Genomic DNA, 6556 nt, shown 5'->3' with positions numbered 1-6556 from the left:
GGACACCCCGATCCACCTGGTGCAAAGGACTGTGGCCTCCCAAAGGTCTGTCCACGCTCTCATCACAGAGCCTGAGCCTGTCGCTTTGAAGGGAAAGAGTCTCTGCAGATGTGACCAAGAGCCTCGAGGTAAAATTGTCCTGGACTAAGGGTGGGGGCTCCGATGGCGAGTGACCTGAGGAGAGACAGCCACCAGGAGACCAGCGGAGCCTGGAACCGTCCTGCCGTGGGCCGAGGGCCTGGACTCCCGCGGTGGCTGGAGAGCAGGAGGGGCCTGCTCCCTGCAGAGGCGTCCACCCGCTGCGGTTCCAGGCCCCTGTCCATGGCAGTGTGTTCTCCCGGCCCCGGGGGCTCACGCCTGCAGGTTTCTCAGCAGATCTGTGTGGTCATTCTTCCCCAGAGACCCACCCAGGGCCAGCAGACGGCGCCCTTGGCGGAAACCCAGGCCGCTCGGCCCTGCAGCCCAGGGTCTTGGGTAGGGTGGCCACGGCCAGGTGATATCAAGACTCTCAGGGTGGCCAAGGGGTCCTGGCTCTGTCCAGAGGCAGCAGAAACCACTGGCACTTGGGTGGCCTGATGTACAAAGCACAGGTCCCCACCCTTGGGAACGTGTTCTGGGTGTTAGACCGTCCTGGGCCCCTACGGAGCGCAGGACAGAGGACAGATCAGGCTGCACAACCCAAGCACCTTGGCCCCTGACCATCACAGGAGGCCCCTGGCCTGTGGCGATGCCACGCTGACCTGGGTCCTCCTGTGCCACCCCCTTGCATTGGGAGGAAACCAGGTTTGAGGGTGAGGGGACTTGCAGACCGGGCGGGGCTGCCCTGGGCCCCCTGCTCAGACGCCCCCCCCCCCCCCCGCAGGCTGTGCAAAGTCTGGGTCCTGTCTGCACCTCGCCCTGGTCTGCAGAAGCCCCTGCCTCACGCCTGGGCAACTCAGTGTGTCTCTGGGCCAACCCCGCGGTGGCCCTGGGACACTGTGACAATCCTGTGGCTCCAGGGAGGGGCTCTTTCTTCCTTCTTTTATTTGTTTTGTTTTTAATTTGAATAACAAAGGGACATAAAGGCTTCAGGGAACTGTGGGAAGTTCTTCTTCTGCAGCCTGAAGAACAGCGGCCAGGCCCCCCGGGGGTGCTCTGGTGTTAGAGAGGGGACCTGCTTTGTTGCTGACACCCTCCCCCAAAGCAGGAGCGGCCAAGCCAGGGTACATCCCTCCCCAGGATGCCCCCAGCCAGCACCCGAGGGCAAGCAATGGCGCCATAGGTAGGCTGAGTGCAGAGAGTTCTGCTCACCTCTGAGGTGAGACCCCCTTACACAGGGGCCCGTCCTGGGGGACAGCGTGTGGTGGTCCCAACAGAAAGAACTGAAAGAAAGAAGCAGCTGGCTGGATTCTCCTGAGCGCCCTAAAGAATGGCATGTGTTTATTGAGCACCTACTGTAGGCACCCTACCCTGGTACCTTCCTGGAAAGTCTACCTGGTGCTCTCAGTCGTAAATAACAGTGACTTCCACCCGGATCCGTGTAAAGCAGCAGGGAACGGTTCGTAAACAGCACACAGATCCAACACTCCTGCCGGGGAAAAAGCCACCCGTTGGTACACTCAGCCCCTGTGGTTTGTATGCACTGGGCTGACTCACAGGTTGCCGCTGATTTTCCTCTGGAATTAAGTCAGATTTTTTATTTCTCCTACTTGGCACCAGGTAAGATAAATCCAGGTAGGCTAGGAATTCAATGAGGAGACTTTTAAGCTATAAGGAAACGAATTTCTACTAGAGATGCTTTCAATAACACAGATCTTTACAGTTTTGCATTGTGAGTCCTAAGAAAGGCATCAGTGCCAGGTGGATCATGGAGGGACTCGGGAGGCCCAGGATCTTTCTACCCTCCCCGTGGCACAATAGAGCTGCACCAGCTCCACCCATCACCTTCTCACCAGCTGCATGCAGGAAAAGTTTCCATCTAGAATGTCTTCTTAAAACTAAAGAAACTCTCCCCAAATTCCCGTAGTGGAAGTGACCTTCAGGGCTCACGGGCCAGAACCTAGCCCAGGCAACTTCCCAACAACCCTCAGAAAGACCAATGTAGTACACCGAATCGCTAAGGCCAGGGGTCAGCCAACCATGGCCGGGGGCCAAGTCCATCCTCCACCTCTATTTTGTGAACAGCCACACACTTCGCCCCAACGGTGTCTGTGGCCCAAAACGCCAACTAGATGCTCCTTTGCAGAAAGTTGGCTGAGACTGGGTTCGACTCACACGCGATGGTGCCCAGTTTGGGGACGCCCTCCCCGAGCACCTGGTCTTGTCCATCAAGAAAACAGGGAGGAGGGGACAGAACAGGCAGAGCCACCGTGCCGGTGAAACCTCACACTGGCTCCCTCAGCGCCCAGCTCAGCTCCGTCCCCGATGCAGCCGCGTTTTGCTGCAATGGTGAGGACGCAGTGGGCCAGAGGCCTGAAGTGTGGGGCACTAAGTGGCCGGTCCTCCCCGAGCCGTCTGAGGGACCTCGTGCTGTCAGACTCACCCTGAAAGGGAGGCTGCGGATGGGATTTGCGGTTTGCTAATTAGAATCAAAGCCCTGCTCCCAGTCTCACAAAAGGCAAATTCCGCAGATTAGAATGGGTTTTAGGAGCTTTGTTAAAATTAGAAAGAGCTTTCAGTAACCACGCAAGGGACCTTGTGCAACCCGGGTGTGGGTGGCGGGACGGCGGGCCGTCTTCCTTGGGAGATCTAGGAGCGGGTGTCCTACTCGGAGACCTTGGCTCTGGGTTGTATGTCAAGGCAGGGGACTGGATGGACTGCCAAAGACTCCCATGGTGTCCGGCATGGAGGCTGGGTGCCCACCACGTGCCTCCAAGGACCTCTCTCAAGGCCGTGGCCACCAGTACTGCAGAAGGAAATATCTGCAGAACAAAACGCTTTTGTTAAAGCCTTTCTTTCCTACATTTTTTTTTTTTTTAACAATCAAGAACATGTGTTGGCCAATCTGGGTTTCTGCTGGGACCAGAGACCCAGGGGCACATGGGCCTTGGGAAGGGGCGGTGGGTGGCACAGACCTGGACTTGCTCCCTGGTTCTCTGCTTTGTTTGGGGCAGGAGGCTCCGACTCTCCAAGACGGTGTCCTCCTCTGTAAAGTGGAATCACCGGGGTGCCTCCCTCCCGGACTGCTGAGCCTTGATGAGGACAATTAAGATCAAAGGTGGTGCTGTGGACACACGGTGCCTGCCCAGCAGACCTTGTTCCCTCTTCCAGAAGAGGCCAAAACTCAGGGAAAATTAACTGTTCAAGGCCACACAGCCAGGAAGTGGCAGAGTCAGGACTGGACCAACACTGGACAGTGGGCTGCCCAATCCAGAGCTGGGGACACTGAGCTGGTCCTCACTGGGAAACTACCTATTCCCATGACAGCACCCACCATAGCTGAGAGGTGCACGGGCCTAAGGTCACCCCAAGGAGGGACCCTGGGAGGACTCCCCTCGCCAGCCAGGTGAGCAGCGGCAGCCCTGCAGAGGCAGGTGCCTATCCCCCAAGCAGCCAGCAGAGGGCAGCAGCCACCTGCAAGGGACAAGCCTTGGGCTGGCCACCCTCAAAGGAGCCTCCTGCACCTGGGGTCCCTGGAGTCTGGTCCTGACCCTCCTGGTCCTGCAGGGGTGCTGGAACCAGGCAGTGGGGCAGGGCCACGTCCCCGAGGCAAGAATGGGCACCACAGCCCACTCCCAGCTCGAGGGGCCAGAGGAGACAATTCACCCAGAAGCTGCAGACAGTGCCCCCAGTGTCCACGTCCTGGTCCCCAGAACCCGTGAGCATCTGAGTAACACAGCCACAGGGACCTCGTAGAAGTGGCTACCAAAGATGTCCTGGGTGGTCCCAGTGAGCCCCTGGTGTGTCCCCGCTCCCCGATGCCCCTGGGCGGGGGGAACTGAGGCTGGACGGGGCGTGCTGACCGGCAGGCAGCAGAGCTGGGGTCACGTCCCAGCAGTCCAGCTCCAGAGCCCAGGTCTCCCGTCACAAATCGCCACACCCTGGTGGCTTCCCACAGTCCACGCCTGTGCTCCTGGCCTGGAGGTGGAGTTCAACCCTCGCGGGTCCCTGCTGGACCCCGTCTTCTCGCTGTCTGGGGGTCTCTGTGGCCCCTTCTCCTCCGTCCCTCGCAGCTCCGTCTCTCCGGGGTGACCCTCCCTCCCTCAGCTGGGCCACCCCTTCCCCTGCGTCACCTTCGTCACCGTCTCTGCAGCTCCCCTCCAGCTCTCCGGCCCTGTCTCCTCGTGTCCCGCGGTGGCTTTCTGTCTCTCTCTGGTCCCTGTGTCTGGGTCTCTGTCTGTCTCTCTCTCTCTCTCCTTCTGTGTCTCCCTGTGCCTTCTGTCTCTGTGTCTCTGACTCCTTTATTTTTATCCTGTCTCCCCCTCTCTCCCCCTTCTCCCCCTCCCTCTCCCCCCTCCCTCTCCCCCTCCCTCTCCCCCTCCCCCCTTATTATCTCTCTGTGTCTCCCTGTGGCCCCGAGTCCCCCATCATGGCACCTCCCCAGGGATTTCCATCCCCCCTTCCCCAACTGGCCTCCCTCGCAGGGCCTCCCTGGGTCTCTCGATGCATGTGGCCGGCCCCCCAGCCCCACCCTGTGTCGTCCCGGGGAGGGACAGACCCCAGGGCCCCACCCAGGGCCTACGTGGTGGGTGTTGAGGTGTCGTGGGCCTCCTTGGACGTGGTCCAGTTCTTGGTGGAGGACGAGGGGCCCATGGTGTCCCCAGAGCCCTGGCTGGAGTCGGCCAACCTGGGGCATAGCTCTGGAGCCCCCTCCACCAGCCGCCCTGCCGGCCCCTCAGTTCCTGCTGGGCCCCCCGAGCTTGACTCCGTGCCCCCCATGGACGCCTCTGTCCCCTCCGGGGGGGATGTGGTGGGAAGGGAAGTCCTGCAACCGAGGGCTGTAAAGTTGTGCCCTGGAATGTGCCGGAAGCCCCCATAAAATCCTTCCCATCCCTCATATTGGGTTTCACGAGCCACTCGCCGGGCGACTGCAGAGAGCCACGCTGGGATCAAAGCGGCAGCCCCCGCGCCCTCCATCCTGGCGGGTGGTCAGGAGCAGGCGACCAGGCTGAGCGCGAGGCTGTCCCCCGGGGAAGGAGGAGCCTCTGTGCAGCAGCCTCGCCCTGAGACACCAGCCTGGGCCAGCGCCTGCCCCGCGGGGACCCCCGCCTCGCCAGACCCCACGGCCAGCTGAGCCAGCTCTGGGGACAAACCCTGAGCACCCACATGCTGCCTGCTTTCCCGCGCCCCGACCGGTGCAGGACGCTGGGCGTCCGACCTCAGCTTCCTCAGATGTGCCATGGGAGGCCATGTCTTATAAGTCTCAGTGACAATCAGAGCGTCGTCCAGATACAGAGCCTCTGGTCACCCTCCAGCCTTCAGAGCTCCTCCGCCCTGGCCTCGGCTCACTGTCCCCATCTGTCTGCACGACAGCTTCCGTCCTCCAGACCTTGCCGGCCTGCTGCCTCCTCCCAGAAGCCCTCCCTAACTGCTCTGCAAAGCAGCACTGCCCTGTTCTATCCCCCTGGTCAAGCCCATCGCGGTCCCGGGCACTGTCCCTGCATGGATGGAGGGGGTTCTTAGACCTGCTAGGCAGATCCACGGACCCTCAGAGGCTGGGCAGACCCTCTTCCTGGTCGGCCCCTGGAGGCCTGGAAGCAGCTGGGGGCTGCATGTGCTGACCAGGGCCTGGGACCTGCGTCCCCCTCAGACTGCTTCACACACAGCACGAGGACACTCCGTGGCCTCCCAGCCCTCCCCCGTTGTCCCCGTGTGCCCAGCCTGTGGCACTCAGGTGCCTAGGACAGAGCTTGTCCGACAAAGAGTCTGGGCCGACCCTGAGTTGGCAGGGGGCAGGGCTCTGAGCAGGACCCGTGACCGGCACCTGCTGTCCCCTCTGGGAAGCCTGCTGTAGGAGCCCTGAGCCTCCCCTCACCCCAGGCCGTGGTGCCTCCCGTGGGGCCTGGCAGGTGGGTGCTCTCCCCGCCCCCCCCCACCAGGCACTTCTCGGAGGCCCCTGCGGCTGCCTTGAGGCCAGGCGCAGACCCGGGTCTGAGTGGTGCAGCCTGCACCTCCTGCCTACAGCTGAGCTGAGCCCTGGGCCGGGCGCTGCACACACCAAGTCCCTGGCTGGTGTGTCCCCCTCAAGACCAACTTTACAAAGAGACAAAGCTCAGCCCCTCTCCCTCCTCAACTCAGAGCTGGTGGCTTCCAGGCCAAGTCCCGAGACAAGGCCAGACACCTCCTTCCATCACATGGAGCTAGTGGGCATCAGGACTCCCGGTGAGATTTAAATTTCAGGTAAGTGACACAGTTTTAGCTTCGCTATGTCCCAAACACTGGTTGGGATAGACTTATACTAACAAGTCAAGGCACGTCTCACTGGGACTCGTAGACTTCTTTTGCCAAATGGGCAGGACTGGCTGCAGAGGTATTGAGGAGATCAGCAGCCACCGTGACGCAGCCACCGCAGTGCTTAGAGCAGCTCAGTTCACAACAGCCCAGTGTCCTGCGGCAGATGAGCGGATGAAGAAAACGT

The 6556-nt window shown here is 61.0% G+C and overlaps 1 long non-coding RNA gene across 1 annotated transcript; it reads right to left on the bottom strand.

Annotated features, from left to right (window-relative positions):
- Positions 1 to 872: 872 nt before the first annotated feature.
- LOC144377617 (uncharacterized) lies at positions 873 to 4377 on the bottom strand. The gene is made up of 4 exons (XR_013438608.1): positions 3054 to 4377; positions 2674 to 2900; positions 1474 to 1567; positions 873 to 1361 (listed from the first exon to the last, which is right to left on the bottom strand). It is a non-coding gene; the product is annotated as an uncharacterized LOC144377617 (long non-coding RNA).
- Positions 4378 to 6556: the final 2179 nt, after the last annotated feature.

The sequence above is a fragment of the Ictidomys tridecemlineatus genome, chromosome 5 (genome assembly GCF_052094955.1).
Source record: "Ictidomys tridecemlineatus isolate mIctTri1 chromosome 5, mIctTri1.hap1, whole genome shotgun sequence".
Taxonomy (NCBI): Eukaryota; Metazoa; Chordata; class Mammalia; order Rodentia; family Sciuridae; genus Ictidomys; species Ictidomys tridecemlineatus.
Note: the sequence above shows the minus strand (reverse complement) of the source record. Positions and strands in the feature narration are given on the sequence as shown.